The sequence below is a fragment of the Lagenorhynchus albirostris genome, chromosome 2 (genome assembly GCF_949774975.1).
Source record: "Lagenorhynchus albirostris chromosome 2, mLagAlb1.1, whole genome shotgun sequence".
Classification (NCBI taxonomy): domain Eukaryota; kingdom Metazoa; phylum Chordata; class Mammalia; order Artiodactyla; family Delphinidae; genus Lagenorhynchus; species Lagenorhynchus albirostris.
Genome location: NC_083096.1, coordinates 134,147,322 through 134,171,142, shown reverse-complemented (window position 1 = coordinate 134,171,142; position 23,821 = coordinate 134,147,322). Strand labels below are relative to the sequence as shown.

At 41.6% G+C, this 23,821-nt stretch overlaps 1 protein-coding gene and 1 long non-coding RNA gene across 5 annotated transcripts in view; one reads left to right on the top strand and one right to left on the bottom strand.

Annotated features, from left to right (window-relative positions):
- Positions 1–23,821, top strand: part of NFIA (nuclear factor I A) — a 393,406-nt gene that overhangs the window by 195,297 nt on the left and 174,288 nt on the right. The gene's annotated exons all lie outside the window — the stretch shown is intronic.
- On the bottom strand, positions 618–15,027 carry LOC132514737 (uncharacterized). The gene is made up of 3 exons (XR_009538916.1): positions 14,989–15,027; positions 14,224–14,300; positions 618–705 (listed from the first exon to the last, which is right to left on the bottom strand). It is a non-coding gene; the product is annotated as an uncharacterized LOC132514737 (long non-coding RNA).

Genomic DNA, 23,821 nt, shown 5'->3' with positions numbered 1-23,821 from the left:
TTATCTCAGGACTCCATTTAGATTGTAAATCCCCAGGTCTCAAGTCCACGACCCTGAAGCTTGATTTTTCTCCCTAATAGTTGCCAGATTTAGCAAATAAAAATACAGGAGGCCAAGTTAAATTTGCATTGCAGATCCACAACAAATAAATTTTTTTTAGTATTACATGGACCCTACTTATTACAAAAAAGGATTTGTTGTTTATCTAAACTAAGTCCTGTATTTTATCTGGCCACCAGTCCTAGTTCTCTACACACTCCCATGGAGGTTACATGGGCAATAGTAACAGCAGTATAGGAAAAGGTTTGATTAGTCTGTGATGATTTCATTGATCACAAAGGGTCAAACCACTGGAATTTAACCCGCTGAAAATGAGACCTGGGAAGAGTACCACGAAGTTCTAATGACTTGACTGCTTAAATTCCATTCCTCCTGCAGCTGCCGGTACCTAGCCCAGTAGTTATACAATAAGCCACTTGTGTGGCACAGTCAGTGGGTACAATACTGCAGTTGAGAGGCACTCCCTATCCAAGTCAGTGTGTAAGTTTGATTTGTGGGATAGTAATTGAGTAAGGCGTTGGGACAGTGCGTGAGTCACTTCTTCAAAGGAAGTATACCTTGTCGCAAGATCCAGTTATTGGTAGACTGTTGCCTCTTGAAAGATGGTGAAAATCAGTCAAATAATACAGCACTGGAAAATTCCACCTTTAAAGGTGATATAGAGAAAAGACACTTAGATTGACTTGAAAATAGAAGGTGCCGTATTTTTATGCTCTATGGGAAACTAAATACATATGTTTTCACTTAGGACTGTTTTATTAGGAAGACAAAACTTGTCTGAATATGTTACAGAAGCATGGCGTGGTCTTTGTACCCTCCTGCCTTAAGAAAGGATCATGTTCACAGATTTAAGGAAAGCAGTTTTGGAAAGGAGGGTTAAACTCTATTGGGATTTAGAACCAGGTGATGATAGGAATAATGAATTTGGTGATTAACAGTCATGCTAGTAGCTCACATTCGTTGTGGACTTCCTGTGTGCTGGTGTGTTAGGTTGGGTCCCCCAAGAAGAATATGCCCTTATGGGATTAGATGTGCAGGGATTTATTGGGCTATGAAGGGAGGGAGCCAGGCTAGGTTGGAGAGACTTCAGACTGCAATAGTGATTTGATACCTGTGAAAGGAAACAGGAAAGGAAGGAGGATTGGGAAGGAAGAATCCTGGACATCAGTAAGCTTCTAAGAAAGTTTTGTACAGGCCAATGGAGAGTCTTTGAGCCAGTCACTTGTTACAAAGTTTTTTGTCCCACAGGAACCAGTCTGCATTAATATCCTCTTCTTTAGTCATTGACTAGGAGCCTGGAGGAAGCTCCTTGGAACAAACATGGTAATAAATCCAGAGGGGAGCTGTTGGGGTTGTCAGGCAGTCATGCTTCTTGTAACATGCGATATGACTGTCTCATTTTTTATGGCCACCAGAGCGAGGCACTATGCTAAGGGTTCTAGATTCATGATCTTGTTTCACTCTGATACAACCCTATGGAGATAGGTATTCTTAGGTTACCCATTTTACAGATGAGGAAACTGAGATGCAAAGAATTTAGGTAGCTTGCCCACAGTCAAGAAGCAGAAAGGACAGAGTTTTCAAACTTAAACTCCAGAGTCTAATTGCTTAACAATCACCTTGCATTATAGCAAGAATAGTATTCAAACTCTGGTTCTGTAACTTACTGATGATGGAAATTTGGGCAAGTAATTTAAACTCTTGGGCTTGTGTTTCCTCATTTATAAGGTGGAATGTTGTCACCTTCCCAGGAAATGTGTTTTATTTGCTGTTTCGTTTTGAGCTTAAACAATAAGCTCAATTCTTTCCTCGTGTTGTTCCCTCATCTAGGATGGTCATATCTTCCTTTATTCCCCGTCTCATTCTCTCAGTATCTGCCTCAGCCTTGCTCAGGCACCCACAGGCTTAATTACGTCCTCAGAACTAACAGGACTGTTTCTATGCAGATTATGTATATGAATATATCTCTATGGATGTGTGTGTGTATAAAGTGCCCAGAACTTGCAGTGATCCATAGGAGATACACAATAAAGTGTAGCCCACCTTCTCTTTCATCCACTTCATTGCCTCATGGACATGAACCCTGTGCTAGAGGGCAATCTAGAACATGTCTTTTTCTTGTTTTCAATTTTTGGGGCAAAATTACATTCTTTTGGAAAAATTACGTTCTTATTTTTCATATGAACATTCTTTACTCTTTTTTTCTACAGTTTCAAGCATCCTTAGTCTATAGCTCCACAATGGATACTTTGAAACAATGGACTAAATTTTTATTTGATTTTTCTGCTGGAGGTGGAGTGTATAAAAAGAGATTAGTTGTAAGGTATTTATACCAGATGCCATTGTGTTTGTGGGCTGGCATAAAACAATTATGATTGCCAATAAATTGGAAAGTATTTCACTTGCAAAAGATGTAGGAGTGTAGTTTTATTGAAAACATATAAAACATTTATTTCCACTCCCCATTTTTTGTGCAGTACAATAGAAATTTGCACCTCATCCGTTTGATTTTAGATTTCTGAATTATTTAAAAGAATTGGTTAATTCTCCATTTCAAGTGAGTTAGACAAAGTTCATTAGGATATCTGATTCCTAGCATGTCCCCCATTCACAGATCATGTTAACTCCTTAGAGAGGTTTATCTTCTTTTAAAATTGCAAATGCTGTCCAAACTGAAAGCTTTTCAATTTAATGCATTCTTACAGCTTTGGACTATAAGTAAGATCCTTAACAGTAGAGAGGGAACAATGAGGCACCTTGTTGTCAGAGCATCGGCCAGTTCTAAAGGTAGCAGTGCCCAGGACATGCATGTCCCTTGAGTTCTAGTGGATTTGCAAATTAATATCATGAAATATATATAAGTAAAACTCAACACATGCTAACACATGCTCCTGACCAGTGGTTGCCAACTGGCAGTTCTTGAAGGTGACCAAAGAAAAAAAAAAATGTAAAGAAATTATGCATTTTTCCCTAGATAATAAGATGCATAAGCTGACAATTTTTGCTTTTGACTTTGTGAACTCACTGGTTATCTTATACTTACAGAGACTCTGTTTGGCAGTTATAGTTTGGATTCATTTAGTTCAAGGTGGGGGAGAGATGAATTATCCATAATTTAGTAAAAATGGTAAATTAAATACTTTGAGAAATAGGCACCGTGAGAGGAAACTATTACAAGATGTCCTTAATGGTGAAAAGACACAGAAGCCTCTGCTATAGACCAGTGGTTGATAATAGCCTTTAACTTTTTCTTTTGGCAGGAGAGGGAAGAAGAGAAAAGCAGGTACCCGTAAGAGCCAATAAAGACGAGTTGTGCCCAGGGGCTGCTCATCATCTCCACAGTGCCTCCCTCCACTCATTCTTTCAACAGATATTGTTGAACTCACTTCTTTCTGAGCGGAATTGATAGTGAGGGCCAATGAGAAAAGCAGCTCAAAGTAGGAGACTCAGGTATGCACTTCTGTGCATAAATTGACCCAGGAAATCATACTTTTAGAATGTAAGATTTTCACAAAGTATGGCTAGCCTAATCATTCATAATTGTGTAGAACATTTGAGTTCTGGGTTCAGAGCTCTTTCTGTGTGGATTCTGTCCATCACTAGGAGAGGTGAGAAAACTGACCTTGGCACTAGGCACTTTAAATGGTTTGGCTATGTTGTCTTAATTTGTCCTAATCTAAGAGGTAGAGGATAAGGAAAACGAGGTTCAGGGACATTGAGGCACAGATCGCTGGTCAACAGCTAGTGAGTGGCGGAGGACATGCTGCTTTGTCTTCCTGGGGAAGGCTCTGCCATTAAACAGATAATGGATAGTGAGGTGCTTTGAAAGGTTTTGGAATGCTTTACATTCAGCAACTGTAATAATCTCAAGTAATTTGTATTATTAGTACAATAATTGTACTATTTCAATGTATTTTCTCTATGTCCTGTCCTTTCTTCCCAGGGAAATCGTAAACATGTGGTTGGAGAATGACAGTGGTGGGGATAGTGGTGGTGAATTAGTTAAAACTAGATAATCCATCCATTATTTTAAGTGAACACCAACAAATGAATAGAGTAATACGTCATAATGCGATGAAAATTAAACCAATAAGAGAGGGTCTGCAGAATTCCACATTTTCCTAGGGATACTGTTATGTACCGTGGGTGACACGTAACCATCTGACATAGGTACCAAATGAGGGAGATGGCACTGTTAATAACAAATTCATCATTATTTTTTAGAAGATGCAACATAAAAATAAGTAGAAACCCCAGTGTTTTCTTTGGGCCCCCTAATATGTGTTTTGAGAGACCACCCTTGGGGGAGAAAATTAATGTTTGGGTTGTATTCCAAACATAGTATCTGGCAATCAATAAATATTTTTGGAGAGAATGAGTAAGTGAGCAAATGAGTGTATGAATGGCTCTTGCCCTCAGGAGTTTGAAGTCTTTCCCACCCCCATCTCTATTTTGCCCCTCCCCCCATTCCTCTCCTCACTGGTAACCACTAGTTTGTTCTCTGTATCTGTGAAAAAGTCTTTTTCTAAAACTTAGCTACATTTGACATATAACATTGTGTATGTTTAAAGTATAAAACGTATTGATTCGATACATTTACGTTGCAAAAATATGATTGCCAGGCTTCCCTGGTGGCGCAGTGGTTGAGAGTCCGCCTGCCGATGCAGAGGACACGGGTTCGTGCCCCGGTCCGGGAAGATCCCATATGCCATGGAGCGGCTGGGTCCGTGAGCCATGGCTGCTGAGCCTGCGCGTCCGGAGCCTGTGCTCCGCAACAGGAGAGGCCACAACAGTGAGAGGCCTGCGTACCGCAAAAAAATATATATATATATGATTGCCATTGTAGCATTAGCTGACACCTCTATGGCATCACATAATTATCATTTTCTAGTGTTGGGAACAATTAAGATCTAGTCTCTTAGCAAGTTTAATGTTTATAGTATAGTTTTGTAGTCTGTAATCACCATACTATGTATTAAGTTTCCTGGACTGACTTACCTACTAGTTTCAAGTATGCACCCTGAAATAACATCTCTCCCATTCTTTCACCCCCAGCTTCTGATAACCACCATTTTAGGAGTTTAAAGTCTTTTAAGGGGAATAAAGTAATTCTACCCTCTTCCAATTCATTCTTTCTTAATTATACATATATTGCTAATCCTTGCGTTAGGCAATAGTAATATAAAGATAAATGAGATGCAGACCCAATGCTCACCAGATATATATTCTATCACGGGAGATGGATATTTAAATAGGTATTTTCCATAAATTGTGACTGTGATCTCCTGAAGGTAGTTAGATAGTGTTTGGGGCCAATGATGGAGGAAGGTACACATGATTAAAGCTATGCAAGAGGCAGCAATCGTTATAGGTGTTTATAGAAGAGCTTTATTAAACATTTGACCTAAATATTGAAGCATATGTATGGTATGCTGTGCTATGGCTGTGCTATCCTATGGCTTCCCTGCCTCTTAGAATGAGCTCAGAACCCCCATTCCACACTCTGAAGAAATCTAAACTTCGCCCCAGGATTTCTGCATGTTTCTGGGAGGGCTTTCAGGCTACAGTTCCCTTCTGGCTCTTGGTTCCTACACTTGCTGAGTTAGCTTAAGTGATAGATCATCTCTCAAGCCATACAACACTCTCTTCCATGGACTGTGCTCCAGATGTTGGGATCAGCCCCTTCTCCATTTTTCTGTTCTGTGCACACACAGAACATATGTGAGTCACTGAGGTTGGTAAGTTGCGTGGTAACGGGGTTGGGGAGGGAGCACTTAGGTTATGTCTCAGAACACACAAACCACTTCACACTGATTTTACACAACTCTGTCCCTAAAAACACTTAGGCGCCTGTGCCATGTTACCATGGCCCTCTCTTTTCTCCCTCCCCCCTCCTCTCTGAGCTTCTTCTTGTTCTTGTTTAGTTCTTAATGCAGAGGAGTTTCACTATATCTTATTTCCTTGAATTTTGCAAATTGATGTTCCTGGGGGGGGGTCTCCTTTATTAATAAGAAATGTACCACCAGTACATTTTCCTAATCAGTGAATGCTGGTGCTCTTGATACTATAATAAATGGGATTCACAGCTTCTGTATGTGTGAGAGGGAAGATGTAGCATCCTTATTAAGCAAAAAGAGCATTCGACCCACCACATTAGACTCAGTTTGGCTAAGGCATTGTGTTTCTGAACAGTTTCTAATACAGCATAGTCACATCATGTTTAATTCTTGGATGGCCAGTCATCTGCTATGTCTCCCTTGGAGTGAAGCTTGCAGGCTGCCTGTCTGACAGCTAGAAAGCATCCATAAATGAGAGACAGAGTCGAAATTAAAATGTGACTCCTTTGGCATCCACCTTTCGAACTTAGGCCTTCCCCCACTTTAATTCAATTTAGTAGATGTTGGATGGAAACTAATACAGTTAAAAAGAACTTCATGTAATCTCACGAACATTCTTAGAACATGATGCTCAAGGTTTTCTGGTCAAGGATATTTGCATTTGCATTTATAGAACAGTTAGAGGTAGAATTCTGTGCGTGTGAAAAGTCCTTGCTCTGAGAATGACATTTCCAAGCTGTCAAAACCGGATGCACCCGAAGCTAAAATCGAAATTGCCTTTTATTCTGTAAATATTGAAGACAGGGCTTAGCATGGCACTTGTGAATTTGCTAGCCAAGGAACTAGCCTACTGGGTTGAAATCAGAAAAAAGGCTATTTGTTGAGTTTAAATTGTCACAAAATTCAAGCTTGAGGGATGCAGTGAGAAAGTATTACAAGCAGTCCTAGCTCCACATTTTCCTGCCGGCCATTTAGCCCCTGTGACAGTATTTACTAGTGCATCATTTGGGGGTATAAAAAAAATGAATGAATATATGTTGCTTGACTGTTCTTATTTCCAACTTCTTGATGTTTACAGAGAACCACAGAGATAGTCACACTAAATCTTCACATATTATGTTCATCCATTCAAGCAACATTTATTTATTGAACATCTGCTGGAGGCCTGACACTGTTCCAGGCATTAGTTACAGCAGTGGTCCCCAACCTTTTTGGCACCAGGGACTGGTTTCGTGGAAGACAATTTTTCCATGGACCGGGACAGGGGGAGGATGGTTTCAGGATGATTCAAGAGTATTCCATTTATTGTGCACTTTATTTCTCTTATTATTACACTGTCATGTATAATGAAATAATTATACAACTCACCATAATGCAGAATCAGTGAGAGCCCTGAGCTTGTTTTCCTGCAACTAGATAGTCCCATCTGGAGGTGATGGGCGACAGTGACACCCGAAGTGTGTTGCTTATGTCCAGTCTACTCTGTAAGATGCAGCTTCATTGTCACTTGCCACTCACTGATAGGGTTTTTTTTGTTGTTGTTGTTTGCGGTACGCGGGCCTCTCACTGTTGTGGCCTCTCCCGTTGCGGAGCACAGGCTCCGGACACGCAGGCTCAGCGGCCATGGCTCCCAGGCCCAGCCGCTCCACGGCATGTGGGATCTTCCCGGACCGGGGCACGAATCCGTGTCCCCTACATCGGCAGGCGGACTGTCAACCACTGGGCCACCAGGGAAGCCCTACTGATAGGGTTTTGATATGAGTCTGCCAGCAGTTGATTTATTATGGTCTCTGTGCAGTCAAACCTCTCTGCTTGTGATAATCTGTATTTGCAGCCGCTCCCCAGCGCTAGCATCACCGCCTCAGCTCCCCCTCAGATCATCAGACATTAGATTCTCATAAGGAGCGCGCAACCGAGATCCCTCGCGTGCGCAGCTCACAGTAGGGTTTGCTCTCCGATGAGAATCTAATGCTGCCGGTACCGGTCTGTGGCCTGGAGGTTGGAGACCCCTGAGTTACTTCTCTGGAAACCCAGAGAAGTAAAGAGATGCGCCTCAGATAACACACAGTTTAGCCATAGACCTGAGACCCTGAATATCCCAGTCCCCCGTCCAGCATTGTTTCTACTGTATTATTACTCTACTTTTCTTAGGCTTACACTTTTCCCTACAAATAGACTGAAATCAAAAGGTTACTTGAAAGGCTATTGAAGCCGTTCTTTTAATTTGGCAACAAGTTGTAAAGTTTATTTGAAAGTCATTCACTTAGTATTTTGAATCAAATTTTGGCAATTTTAATATTCCATTTATTTGTGGGAATAATGTCTGCAAGGCCAACATCATTATAAAGTGGATTGTAAACTCCATGAAGGCAAGGAGTATTTATCCCTTCCTATTTGCCATTTTCTACTTAGCACAGTGCCTACCACATAGCGTGTGTGGATAAATATCTGTTGTAGATACAGAACTGAATGGCCATCTGATGCCTTAACGGTACTGCTCTTGTCTGGTGTAGTATGCATGCAGCACGAGCTCTCCAGAGAAGTCTGTCGCTGGAAAGATTATACGTGACGTGATCCATATTCGGTGGGCCTCTGCTGAGGACGTGTAGTTCCCAGCCCATATCCTCCTGTTTCAACGCTTAGATGGCCATCAAGCAGCTTAGAGTGTTGCTTGCTGGATTGTGGTAGCAACCTCTGATACCCGGGACACAGCAGACACAGCAAGGTGCTTTTATGGTGAGGCATGAAAAGTTTGCTGCCGGTCAGGGAGGGAAGGTTTTCCCTGGGACTTGGCTGGGGCTGGCGGCATTGCAGGCTCCACATTTGATGGTTCTCTCTGTGCCCCATCACTGCCATCCTCCTCTGCCCACAACTGTCAGCTTTCCACGCTCTGAAGGAAAATCTTGTAAGAGGCCGAGCTGGCTGTAGCTAGTCACAGTGTGAGATAAAGGCATGTTACCTGGCAAAGCTGACTTTGACATGAAGGGATCTTTGCGATGAGAGGTTGAGCAGAGCAAAGGAAAGCAAGAATAAGATAGAAGCGGATTCTGTGTGAGCGCGTGTGACAAGAAAGGCCAGCTCATATGATTTTAACAAGCATCAAACTATGTGGAAAAGCATAAATATTAGACATGGTCTCTTAGTTCACTTTTCTTTCTCACGATCTTTTAGGGTAAAGAACATGCATAAAATTTGAAGAAATAATGAGCTTGATAGTCACTTTCATTGGAGGAAGTTGGTTTTTGGAAGGAAGAGTGAAGTCCTGTGATTTGAGCTTTGACAGGTGCATGGGTGGAAGAGGGATGGGACACCCTTGACTTTATCACCTGCCTAGCTGTGAAATGTTTTTGAAACATTCAGACCTGGACTTCCCACACTTACGAACTGTAACTGACCCTGGAAGAGAACTAACCTCTTCGTGTCTCATCTTCCTCATCTGTGAAATGGAACTAGGTGATTCTTGCCCTTCCCTCCCAAGGATTTAGTAAGGATATAATGAGATAATGTATCTGAAAGCACTTTATGAGCAATCAAGCCATATATAGAATGAGCTATTGTAATAATTTCAGGTCATCAGGAATTCCTTCATTTCCATCCCTGGTTCTCTGAAACATGCTGGGAGGCCACTGAGTATATTCCACAGTTTTTTCCTTCCACCCCAACAGTACTCATTTTCAAGTGCATATGGTCCCAGAGCTGCTGCGTGGGAAGTGAACGCCCCTTTCCATGGGCAGCGTAGTTTACCATTTGGCACAGGGCTTCACCCCCATGAGTACCTACACCTGCAGAGAAGTATTCTTTCTGCATTTACCGTGGCACCACTTTTACCCTCTATTCTGAACCAGGCTGGAATTCTAAAATTTTCAAAGATAATTTTTTAAAAGGTAGGCATCCAAAATTACGTCAAATAGCCTAAAAAAATAGATACGTGAAACCCACAGTTGCTGATGAGATTCCAGCTGGTCCAGAATGCATCTAAGGAATCTTCAGACTATGTTAGTGTATCAGTGTTTGACTTCAAACTGACTCAGGTTTATTCGATCTTAAACTCCCTTGAATCCCCAGACGTTTCTTCTTATTTGCATTGAATATATTCACCCCAGTGGCATTTAAATCCACTTTTAGTTGGCTTTTATGTAAACTTTTCTTTTTCTGGGACAACCAGCTCAGAGACAAAATAAGCTCTGACCCTGTGTATCTGTTGTTTTGGCAAATCGATAGATTTCGCTAGATGGTGAGAGTTATAGGGATATAGTTGTTTCTAATAATTCTTATGTGTATTTAGTGGTCTTAAAAGAAAGTATTAGTGTCCTCATTCTTAAGCCACTGGTCTGAAAGATCTATCAAGCATAGACTTTAAGTTCCCTGACGAATTATCTCCAAGGTTCAGGAAGAAGTTTTGAGCATTTTCTGATTCCAACTTTTATCTCTGCTCTTGAGCCGCCATTTCTACCCACTGATAATTCCTGACCACAAAATATTTGTGTCTTCACGACATCAAAGTTTATTTTTAAAGAGAAAATAATGTTCCGTCGAACGAAAACATCCAGTATTTATTGGGAGGGCTATGATACATTTGCCTTTTCAGGCATTTTTCTGGTTGAACCAAATTCTCTCACCTCCCCTTCTCAGAAGAGTCTTCGACCCTGCCCATATAGAGGTGCAGCAGAACAAACAAGGTTTAGCCATTGCCAAGACCATTTTTTTTTTTTTTTTTTGCTCTGTGGTATCTGCTGAGGACGCTCTTACTTATACTTTGACATATATGACATGAATTGGTGGAGAAGAGCCTCTTTTGTTAAATGGTTCGTTCATTTCACTGGCCTGATGTAAGTTATATGAACCACAGTGAAGCACAACAATTACTAGTTTAATTCCTTTTCTACCCTGTATTCATTTAAAAGGTTTGCTCTATAAATATAGGACCTGTAGATAAAAGGTTTCTGTAAAAATCACTCACTTTTCAAGATGTTTTCATTAGTTGGTATTCATTTAAGCGGGTTCTACTCTGCATACCATTAAAGGTGTGTGTAAATGTTTTTATTGGTTTCTTCCCTATCTTCCCCTTTTATATGTCCTCCATAAGAGGCAATGCCATTAACCTTAGCAGTGCTGAGTGTGATTGTCTTTCGATCAGCCCCATCATTGCAAACCACTGATCCATAGCTTACATTACTTAAACCACTGGTTCCTAAACAGAAAAATAGCCCCATTACCTTCCTTGGAATGGTGATTGGCTGTCTGAAAAAGCCTTTCAAAAAGAAGAGTGAGCAAAAATACTCCCTAGTTCCTTTGGGAATAGTCCTTTCTTTGATAGAAGTGTTTGTAGTAGTGGAACCTGAGTTTCCTATTTTAACTACACATGAAACACTTATTGAGTACCTGCTGTGTTCAGGGTGCTGTTTAAGATACACAGATGATGCCACGATTTTTGGATGCAGTCCTTTAAGAGACATACTTTTTTCCTGCAGTTGATAGACATGTATGCTCCTAATAATAATGCAGGGTAAATATGCTACATGCTCTAAGAGTGAAGCAGACAAAGTGCTCTGAGGATGTAGAAGAGAGAATGCTTTAATTCAGACTTTAGAGACAGGGAGTGGAAAGTTACATTTCACCCAGCAGAGAAGAAAAGTGAGGAGGAAAGAGGAAGAGGCATGTTCAAATCAGTGAAATAGCCACCAGAGTCACTGTGTGGTCTGAAAGTTTGTGGTGAACTTTGAAAATAGCCGTAGTCTGGTATGACTTGTGCAAAGTAAAATGAGGGGTGATGGAAGGCATAGCATCTACAGGGATGACATTCATGTTTTAGCCTCCCCTTTGAGGTTCTCCCTGCAGTGTAAATCAAAGATCCTATCAGTCCACACATGTTGGTGGACTCACTACTATCTTCAGAATTTCACTTAACCCCACTCCATCACTCAACCAGTCAGAGCGTTAGAGGATGCCTTGAATTAGGAACCCAGAAAACTGTGTTCCATTCCTGGTTCAGCCGTTAATTAGCTATGCTCTTGGATAAGTAACTGTTCTTCTCTGAGCCTTGATTTACTCTTCTGTAAATTGGAGATAGTAATAGTACATACTCCATGGTTATTAAAACAGTCTTAAATGAAATAATGCATAAAAGGTGCTTAGTATAGTGCTCAGTATGTAGCTAGTGCTCAAAAAATGGGAACCACTAATTTAAAATGATACTTTGATACCTCATTGCCTATCTTAAGTGAACTGGACTTTATTTTAGTGATTGATAACTTACAGTACAGTGGGAAAAAGCCCTCTGTTCAACGTGGCTGCGTTAATTTGGAAACAAGATCCAGTTTATATTCTTCACAATAAAAATCACACTAAGAAAGTACTCACTTGTATTTGTAGAACAGGTATTTTGAAAATTTTGAGACCTGAAGGTTATGAAATTATACTTTAATGCATATCTAAAATAATCATATAATAGAGCTTTTCCCATTGCTTGACATTTGTTCCTGAGTGTTCCAGTGAGTTTATAGAAGTGAAGAGAAGATGGGCTTCTCTAGTTACATCCCGAGTGCTGAAGTTTTCCTTCTCTTACAGATTCCCATCCTGTATCAAAGGGCTCTAAAGATCCCTCAGATCACTGTTAGCATTTACTGCTGTTACAGCAATTTTGCATCTTGATCTTCTCATTGACTAGTATTTTCCCTTCCTCTTCAATCTTTTGAACTTGCCTCTGAACTTGGAAAAGACACAAGTGTTTGAAAGCTCGATCTTGGTCTGGCTTAGGCTATGGAGTTGAGAGTTTTAACTTACGTTCCCCAAATCAGGCCACTACCTCTTTAATTTTTCTTTTTAATTTAATCTCTATGTCTGTACAAGAAAAATTTTCACTTAAAGCATGACCTTTAAGAAAAGCATTTTTGTTAAAGGGAAATCTTAATGGAGAGAACTATAGATAACGAACTTGAAGAAAATGTCTGGCAACACAGACTTCTGCAAGTTTGAAGCTCTTGGTGAAATCTCAAATAGTCGGAATGGAAAATTACCCAGTCTGTTTCCTCAAGATAGACTTGTTTGTACAGCTACTCAAAGTTTAAATGGCAGAACAGTAGGTACACACGCTGTACTTATAAGCTGTGTTTGTATTACAATGCTGTGTTTTTAACCTCCTTTTAGTTTGGAACACAAGCTGGTTAATGTCTTAGTTCTTTGCTTCCTGGATTATTAGTGAATAGCTCAGTTGTATTTAATAACCAGAAAGAAAGGAAGAAACAGGCAAATAACTTCACTAAGATTTTATTTCTCTCTCATCACTTAGGTTTTTCCTTCGGTTTCATATGAAGACTATTTTCACATTAGATACTGAGTCCCACTCTCATGAGATCAAAGAATTTTCAAATATCTGAGGGTTCTTGTGTATACTCTTATTTTGTAGAGTCCCATTAAAGGTCCTCTCAATGAGCAAATGAACTAAGGATGACTTAAAATAATGATTTTTCTTATTTTTTATGGCTGTCTCGCAGTTATCACCATTCTTAGCAGTAAAATATGGTTCAGCTCTGATGATCATATTTTATATGCTATGGGTAACAGCAATGATAGCTAACATTTGTATTATACCCTGGAGTTTTACGAAACACTTTCCTATGCATCATCTCATGGGATATCTTGCAGATCTTCTTCTAAATATAATTACATGATATTCAAATAGATCTAAACCCATTTCAGTAGAGTCTGAGTAATAAGCATATTGAATTTTGAAAAATTGACACCTGTCTGAAATTTTTGAGAATAAGGCATTTTAGAAATTAGACTCCAAGAACTCTAAATCCACATTTGTATTAGGTAAAATAATATTACAGAAAATGCCATTAAAGTATGATATAGCTATTTCTGTATATTGGTAGATAGCCCACAGAGATTTGTTGAACTTGTTAAAATAATTCTCTACAATGAATAATCCAGTACAGCCAATTTTATTTCTGTTTCATGTAATCGTTCTTTCTCATGAAAATATACTAGTAAAATTGTAATCTTTACAGATGAGTGTATGTGTATAGATTGTATATATGTAATTTGTACATATATGAACTTCCATTTTATGAAGATTGGAAGACTTACAAAGAAAAAGTACAGTAAAATGGAAAATATATTCAAGTAAAAAATGAGGATTGGAAAATAATATAAATCAAAGTAGAAAGATAATTAAATTTGAACAAAGATTCTACTATACTGTTCTACATAGTTAATAGCATTGAGCCATAAGCTTGGTTCTGAACTTCCTCGCAGCCAAAGGAAAAAGAGAAATACACATGATTAATTATGTGCTTCTCGTTACCTATGAGATGATACATACCAGTTCCTCAAGGGAAGAAAGATTTTCATGGCACTTAGTTGTAATGCTTTTTCATGTGGAACTTCAGCAGTAGGACTCTGAGGGATAGAGCGGCATTCAGGACATGGATGCAATAGAGGATTTGGTAAGATAGCTTCTTTTGGGGTCCACTAACTAGAAACTGAGAAACTAATGCAAATGTCTAACTTCATGAAAATTATTTGGCATGATCAGTGACAGAACGTGCTTCTAATCCATCAGAAAATTTACAAAAGCTAGAGAAATTGACATTGTGATCTTTACAAAAATCTATGGAAGTAGGTAGGTCTCAATGTCTTCACATGGTTTTAAATGTTTCTCACAACTAAGCTTTTGATTAAATTTCCCATTGATGTGTTTTAAGAACTGATATTTGCTGAAAGACTGGATCTTTATACGTCACAGAGTAAAAAAAGCAGAGTTTGCCTTTCAGGGTAGAAACTGGCTCCTCAAAGATGACTCTTGCCCGGATGTAGGGGAAACAGGTATTTGCCCTTGTGGTTATTTTTTAAGTATTTTAAAATATTCTCTCTTGGGCTTCCCTGGTGTCGCAGTAGTTAAGAATCGACCTGCCAATGCATGGGACACGGATTCAAGCCCTGGTCCGGGAAGATCCCACATGCCGCGGAGCAACTAAGCCCGTGCACCACAACTACTGAGCCTGCCCTCTAGAGCCCATGCACCACAAGTACTGAAGCCTGCATGCCTAGAGCCCGCACTCCGCAACGAAGAGTAGGCCCCACTCACCGCAACTAGAGGAAGCCCACGCGCAGCAACGAAGACCCAATGTAGCCCCCCAAAAAAGGAAAAAAAAAATCTCTCTCAAGTCCCTCCCCAATTGCTTGAAGATTCATTTAGCAGTAGATCAAGTCTATTGTTGGTTAAAGGAAAACAGGACTCAATGCAGAACCTTTTGAGAGAGAGAGTGAGCACACGCTGATTTCATTCTTCTCCAAATAGAAATGATTGATATCAGATTCTTGTCTGAATGCACTTTTCCCAAGTGGAAAGAACTCTGGGTTCTTCAAGGGGAGTGACAGGGTAGGTTCTGTCCAAGCCAGGTCACCTACAAAAGCAAATGCCAGTGCCGCTTCCTAAGGTGCTTGTTGGCAGTACGCAGTCACCTCTGGCCTGGTGACCTTTCCGTTGAGTTTCATCCAGAGCACTCTCTGAGAGAGAACTTTTCCACTTACAGTATTAAACGCACACACCACTGTTGCTTAGGACTAAAAGGGTTGTTTACACAAGGGATAAAGTGGTAGTGCAAAGGTGTGTATTTTGACAACTGCCATTTCCTCATGCAGTGATCAGATTTTCTTTTGACCCTGTTCATTCATGGCAGAAAGGTGCAGGCTGGTACCCATATCCTCACCTAGGTACTTGGGATGGGGATTCTAGAAAAGTCTTCGCTCCTAGTAGAAACCACATGGAGTGTGGTCATGTTAACAACTTGCTGAGCCATATAGCCTGATGTTATACTGTTAAGCATAACAGTACAAAAAGAGGGTTTTGTTCCCCTAATTCCTGGCTTCAGTCATTTTTTAATGTGTAACTTCAGATTTATTTCATCAGAGAACAACTGGGAGGTCCCAAGACGGTGACTAAGTGGGAATACGCAGCAATGACGAGTGAAAGCTTAGTTCCTAAGAACCTCGGTTTTGTGGAAATCCCCCTTAGACTAATGATGGAAGAGAAAACATGTGGTGTGTGTTTGGTAGATCATTCCCTAACAGGATGTTTTATTTTTTGTGTTTAGTCTTCGTCCATAGTAACAATTATAATGAATGCATCAAAAATAAAGCATGCAGACCTTGCGACCTATCTTGCAATCAGCATAAATTAGTTTGGGGGCAGGATAATCCAGCTGCATATTCGTTTTATTAGATGTTCCCAAACATTTTATTGCAATATTTTGGAAAAAACAGCTACAAACAAATCTAAGTTTTCAATGTGTTTCCTATTCAATATGTATTTTGTTTTTGAGGGATAATTAAATTGTATGTTTATAATTCCTTTGTTCTTAATGCATCAAAATGCTGCCTTTTGGGAAAGCAGTTTCAACACAGGAAGATTATTCCTTTTCCCAACAACCTGTTTCTAGAAAGGGAAATGTATCTTTAGCCCTGCCACTACCCCTCCAAATGTTCTCCGGACTGTAAAAATGCTTTTAAAAGTTCAAACTATTACTTTTCACTTGGTTCTAAAGATATTGATTGAAGTACATTTTTTCCCCTATTCTGATGATCAGAATTGCTACTTTTAATTGAGTGACTAAAATGATCTGAGTACTGTAGGCTTTTCATCTTACTTAATCCTCTTTTTTGGGGGGGGGGGAAACTGAGGCTCAGAGAGCTTAAACACATTGCTCAGGTCATGTGACTACTAAGTGATAGAACAATCATTCCTCCTTTCAACATTCAATAAATATGTATTGAGTACCTACTTTGTGCCAGACACCTTTCTAGTGGCACAGGATATATCAGTGAATAAAGCGCCTAAAACCCTGCCCCCCCAACTATATTCTAGTTGATGGAGACAGAGAATTCAAACATAAATCAGAAAAATGTAGAGTGTGTCATCTGGTTAGAAGTGGAGAAAAATTAAGAAAGGAAGTGGGGTGGGGAGTCACGAGTAGTTTGGGTTTTAAAAAAGATGGCCACACGTGCATTACTGAGAAGCGGACATTTGAACAAAGACGAGAAGGAGGTGAGGGAGTGGGACAGGCACCTATCTGGGGGAAGACTCGTGAAGATGAAATGAAGGGAGTGAAGAGGAGAGTAGAAGGAGAGGGACTCCGGTAAAGGGCTGGGGATGAGGGCAGCTCATGCAGGACAGTGGTTGTCAAACTTTAGCAGCATCACCATCACTTGGAAGACTATTGTTAAAACACACATCGAGGGGCACTCCCCCTAGAGCGTCTAATTCAGAAGTTTGCATTTCTAACAAGGTTCCATGCGATGCAGCTGGTACCCCATCCCTGTGGTCCAGGGATCACACTCTGAGATGCACTGAGGCTGTTGTCAGACTTTGGCTTTTTACTCTCGACGCATGGATGCCATGGGCAGGATTTGAGCATGGGAGAGATAGGATCTCTGTGCCCTGGAGAGTAGGCTGTAGGAGTCAAGGGCAGAAGAAGGGAAACCAATTAGGGCACTACTACAGTAATCCAGATAAGAGATCATGGTGACAGCATTAAGCTCCGTTATCTCTATTCTGAGTTTATTTGAGCTTGACCTCTAAAGTAAAAGTGTACTAAGCCTTAGGTTTAACCTAAAATTCCTTTGGTTAAATCTCTAGCTAGAATGAGCGTATGAATTCCTTTGCAAAGAGCTGCTGGTCTAGAAGTTTGTGAAAAAGACAGAAAATATGGGGAGTTCTGAGTTGAGAGATTTTTCTAATAGAGCTTACAAGGATCTGCTCAGGAACACAGGACTTGGGGGAGTGACCCTTGGGGAGGCATCAAGGATGGTTGGTCGGAAAACACCCAGAGCTGACCTTCAACTGACCCTCTATCTACAAGCTGATCGCTGGTAGGACTGGAGAGGTGAAAGTGCCTAGCGTCCCAAGAAATATTGTTGGTAAGTGGATACCGTTGTTTCCTGAGACGCTCAAATCTATGAGGAATAAATAAGGAAAGAGAGAACTGAAACGGGGCACAGGCTTTTGCCTCCTTCCTGATAGGCAGCATGAGGAAAGGTGCGAGGAGAAAGTCGAACTTGGAGTCACCAGTCTCCAATGAATAACTGCATCTTTGCCCAGGTCTCTTAATCTCATCTGGAAATGGGAAGAATAATAATAATAGTGTTTGTCTCACGGCAGGGGTCAGGTGAGGCTGTAGATCAAATGTTAGTTGTAACTGCCATGATTGTCACAATGAAATTTAAGTAGATTTCTGGGCTTTTCAAGTCTGACACTTCCTGGTTCCTTGTCCAAATTCCCACTGCAAAGGAAAATAGCAGAGTGTAAAGTCAGGGCAAAGGGGAAATGGTGGGAATGCTGTGGATGTTAAAATGCATGGTGGGCGTGGGCGAGGGGGGAGCAGTAACCCCTTTGAAGGAGAGAGGAGGGGAGCAGGCAGGTAGAAAATGGAGATAGGATGGAGAACCAGAGGAGAGAGATGGAGATGGAGAGCAGAGGCAACGTGAAAAGGGGGAGGAGGGCATGAGAAAGCGTGGCAACGTGGAAGGAACCAGAAGTTCCTGAAACTGGCTGTGGGGGCAGAGGATAACATGGAGGCAGCTTGCTTCCAGGGCCCGACAGGCCGAGGGTACCTCACCGAGCCTGCATTACTCACAAGATGGCCATTGGCTGGCCCGGCAGACCTCTCTGTGCTTTTGAGGGGCAGCGTAAAACGACAAAAGAAGTATCAGAGAAATCACAAGTTAGACCTCAGAGACTCTACTTAGCAGCGGTGTCTGTGGCAAGAAGACTCATGAAATCTGATATCCATGCAGACCTTTTAGGCAGATAATCTGAGAACCCAGACAGTTGTTACAAGTCCCCATGGAAGCGTTTGAGGAATCCTTCCTCTGCACATCCTGGGGCCAAACCCGGAGTGACCTGCTCCTCCAATGGGGTGGAAATGAAAAGGCTCCCCCTTATTTTATCCTCCGATGGGCAGAATTAGTTCCATTTAGCAGATGCAGACTCTGAGGCTTAGGTTGGAAAGGGCTACGGCTGGAATTCAAACCTGGCGCCTGGCTCCAAAGGTCTGCCTTTCTGTTAGCCAGACACTGTCTTCTGAGTGTTTTCAGGGACTCATTCGTTGGCCTCTTTGCTTTTCTCACTTCCGTGGCGCTCGGCCTGCCTTTTGGCCATTCACCTCTCACCCTCAAACCCCGGGATCGCTCCTGGATAGGGATCTGGTATAGAGTTCTGTAGGGTTTGGTGTAGCGTTTCGTTGTTTCTTTGGCTTTTGTTTCTAGAACACTTTCTCTTTCACACGTGCCTCTTCTTTACCACTTACCATGATTGATGACTAGGTTCCCCACAAAATGATGTTGGCCCGAATCACCTAGTTCGTGGAGGTTCTTCACTAGCACCAGTCCCTCCTCACACACAGGCAGTGCCCAGGTTTTGGCCTGCGAGCTCTGAGGAGTTGTTCCCAAGCATCAGCAAGTATTCTCTGTTTTGCCACATCCAGGTGTGCACAGCCGGGCACTGCCTGTCCTGCACACCCAGGAATGCAAAACCCTCAGGATATAAGAAGAGTTGCCCCATGCCAAAGTTGGGGAACGACCCTGCCCTGGTGTGTCTTCCTCAGGGCCCATCTTGTCCGGTTCATCTTGCCTTCCTCTACCATATCAGGCACAGTACTGTGCGTACAGGAGGCATCCAGAAAGCACTGGGTTCATTAATGGAGAGTAGATTACCCATTTTAGCCTACAGCCGTGTCTTTAGGAAAAAAAAAAAAAATCCAGTGGGGTGGCATGAATATGGAAGGATCTAGGCATTCTACAATAACCATACCACAATCCAACACCAGAAAATGTGATTTTTCTAAACCGTGATGAAAACCAGTCACCTGGATAAGTGCGCCAAATGCCCAAGTGAATCAGCCAGTGGTCTATAAAGAATCATTTCCAGGACCCGCATGTGATCGTGTTTCCTTTTTGTGTTTGTATTAAGCTGCTCTGGAGTAATACCACTGTGAGTATTTCCCTGGCACAAGGAAGTTGGCAATTGAGTCACCTGTTTGTGATAGCGAAACTTTTATGAACCTTTAGCAGATCCATTTATAGGCATCTTTTAAAGACTGCAGATTTTCCGATGCATCTGAAGTAGAACTGGGAGCTATTCTTTGTCAAGAGTTAGAAAATACAGGCAGTCTTGTCTTCCCTATAAATGTAAGTTGTTGTTGTTGTTATTATTATTATGCCAGAGGTAAACTGCTCCCTGGAGAACTGAGATACAGCATCGCAGAGAGAGTGTGGCTGGCTGTGAAAATGGCAGTAGGAGTATGATGATACTATCTCGTGGTAATGAGTTTACCTTTATGACAGATCATTATCCCCTTCTGTAGCTGAACCAGATGAAGGACAAATCTAGCAGAATAACCTGGTGGTACTCGGGATTTATTGGCTTTAAATTTTTAAGCTGGAAAAATGCAGTAACAGCCAGGTTCTCTCTGTATGAATGTTGCAGAGGGGGACAGAGAAGAAGGAAGTCACATTTTCTTTCTGGTAATGGTAGAAAGCAGGTGGTAGTGACAATCTTTTAACAAAACAATGAATGCAGTTTTTCATATGCTTTGCCATCTTATTGCTTGAGTCAAGGGATTAAATGAATGGAAAAAAATCCATAGGACATCATCATCATCATTGATAATAAGAACTACTTGAGGTCTCAGTGTTACACTACAGGAAAGAGCAAAGATTTATTTTTAAAATGAATGAGATGCGATTTCCTTCCCAGGTGTGTATAATTCGAGTTCATGATTTCAAGGCTATATGTAACATGGGACTATCTTATGTTAGTGAGCTGGTGGGGGGTGGTGTAATAAGTTGTAGTTCTGCATAAAGGCGAGCTGTGGGGTAATGAGGGGGGTGTCCCTGTGGGAAGAAGATGGGCTTGGAATCATATAGGTTGACATCCTGGCTTTGTCTTTTACTTACCATATGACCTCAAGCAAATCAAACTTTCTGGCTCAGTTTTCCATTAGGAAGCAAAGAAGTCAACGCCTGACTCTCAAATTTTTTTATGCTATAGTGTCAAGTACCTAGTAAGTCTTCAATAAACGATCATTGTTGGTGTTCCTGCTATTGTTATTGTTGTGATTGTCTTGGTTCAGGAGCCCTGGTGGTGACACTCCATGCTGTCCAAGTAGGACCCACACTTAATTATTGTGAATGATTGAGAATCAACGTTGATGTAAAGGTCCTCCAACCCTGCATTTCTACAGAAGCCGTGAGAAACCCATCTCACTCTTCTTTAGTAATCTATACTGCAGGGCCTGGCTCTCAAACCATTTCCCATTTGCATGATCATCAGAAGAGAGACCAAATGTTCATTATCTCTTTGTGAATTCTCTATAGAGTTTCCCCATCTTCCTCCTCTTTTCTCTGATTTTCCTTACAAGGCCTTTACTGCTTTCATCTGAGCTCTGACACTGTACATTATGTTAATTATGTGGAACCCAGGGCCAGGCAGTCCTTACAGGGGGGGTTCATCTGGCTTGAATGTGAAGAGATGGCTAATTCGTGTCCCCTGGCTTCACTCCTACAAATCTCAGAGTCTTGAGTTCTTTCTTCAATATCAGTATCCATTATCTTCTATTTTGGGCAAAATGTGAGTGCCCCCCTCACCCGCTGAAAAAGCTCCCTGACCCACAAATCTATACATGATTCTTCCTTACTGAAATCTTTTCATGATTTAAATCTTTTTTTTTTTTTTAATCTCGCTTTCAACTGTGAGACAGAAAGCCAGGAAAATTCACAGGAAGGTTTATGTATGTAAAGACTTGGGTCCAAGTTCTCCTCAGTTCAAGGGGTGAAAGAAAACCTCAATGGTTTTCTTTAGGAAATTTAGGTGGATGTTTCCTTCTTTTCTTTTTTTTTTTTAAAATAAATTTATTTTATTTTTGCTGTGTTGGGTCTTTGTTTCTGTGCGAGGGCTTTCTCTAGTTGCGGTGAGCGGGAGCCACTCTTCATCGCGGTGCGCGGGCCTCTCACTATCGCGGCCTCTCTTGCTGTGGAGCACAGGCTCCAGACGCGCAGGCTCAGTAGTTGTGGCTCATGGGCTCAGTTGCTCCACGGCATGTGGGATCTTCCCAGACCAGGACTCGAACCCATGTCCCCTGCATTGGCAGGCAGATTCTCAACCACTGCGCCACCAGGGAAGCCCTCCTTCTTTTCTATTTCTTAGAATGATTGCATGGATAGAAGCAATTGCTTCCTTTTTACTTTTTAATACAGTGGAAGTCTGTTTTTAAGTCCATTTGCTTTGAACACAGAAGAATGCCTAGAGTTTTCCTGTGACAGAGATGGTTTACAAAGTAAGACCCAGTTGGAGTTGCTCAGTCTAGATGTGTTTCAGGTGAAATGTTAATCCATTCAGTGTTTCTTTGTGTTTTGGAAACCTCTTTAGTGTGCTGGGCTGGTGGCCACATTTCCTGTAGTACAGGTGTGGTATCAGACTTTATTAACAAGTCAGACCTTAACAAGGATGAGACCATGGTACTGACGTAGGGGAAAAACCCCTGGAAGTGGAGGGGCTCAACCTCCTTCCAGTTAGAACTGCCATTTTCACCTTCTCTTTGATCATATTACTGCAAGCTTAGTACTCTTAAGGAGCTCTTCAGTACATGAACCAAGCTCAACGGAGCAGGTAGTGCTCATGCTTTGGGAGGTATTGGTGACAAGTAGAGGGGAAGATGCCTGGGGAAGAAGCATCTTACTGCCCTTTAGTGTATGGGGAATAATAAAGGGGGGAGTTAGGGATGCTAAATACCTTATAATGCTCTGGATACTCCCATCTAATGAAGAACTAACTTTCCTAAAATGCCAGTAGTGCCCCCATTAAGAAAGGGCCTGGGGCTTCCCTGGTGGTGCAGTGGTTGGGAATCCGCCTGCCAATGCAGGGGACGCGGGTTCGTGCCCCGGTCTGGGAAGATCCCACATGCCGTGGAGCGGCTGGGCTCGTGGGCCACGGCTGCTGAGCCTGCGTGTCTGGAGCCTGTGCTCCGCAGCGGGAGAGGCCGCGACGGTGAGAGGCCCGCGCGGAAAAAAAAAAAGAAAGGGCCTGCCAGACTGTTCAGTCTCATCCCTTTGGAATCGCCTTTGAAATATTAGGTGCGTAGGCATAGCATCAGCTTAATATTAGGAAATGGTACCCACTGCATTGGTCTCCCATGTCTACAGGTACTATGCTGGGGTCTCTGCATTATTTCATGCAATCCTTGCTCCAGCAATAGAATAAGAAGCTGGGGCTCAAAGTGTTTGCATAGCTTGCGCACGTGGAGAAGGGCTGGGATCTGAGCGCACGTCTGCCTGTCAGCAAGGCCTAGGCTCTGTCCTATGCTGCCTCCCTGAGGAAGAGAGGCAGCCCACTTCTGTCTAGAGGTTGGCTGCCATCCAGGTGTGGAGAGCCATATGTTACCTCTTCTGCACAGTAACGCCTGCATTCTTTATATCACTGGCAACCCAGTAAATATCTGATAATGATAAGCCTGACTACGTAAACTTGTGGGTACACAATTGGCCTGCACTTTGAGTGTTGGGCAACAGAGTTCATGGAGGTGAACCGTGGCCAAGCAAGAAATTTATAATCTCCTTCATCTTTTGTCTACATCAGACCTTTGTAAATGCAGTGTCCACATCCCTTAATGGGCTCTCAGGTGAAAACATAGATATCAGCATTGCTCCAAGCTTGTTCTTTATTAGAATTCTTTATTACCTAACTTGAATGGCAAAGCCACGTGAGTTCTGAAATTGTGGTTCTTAGTGGCATTCTGTAATTCACTGTTGGTCCCCTCCCCAACATTTTTACTTGAAAAAATTTTAAATTGGAATTTCTTTACAATAAAGTTTATTCAAAGTCTCAACTGATAGAAAAAAAAAAAAACTTGTAACTTTTAGAATAA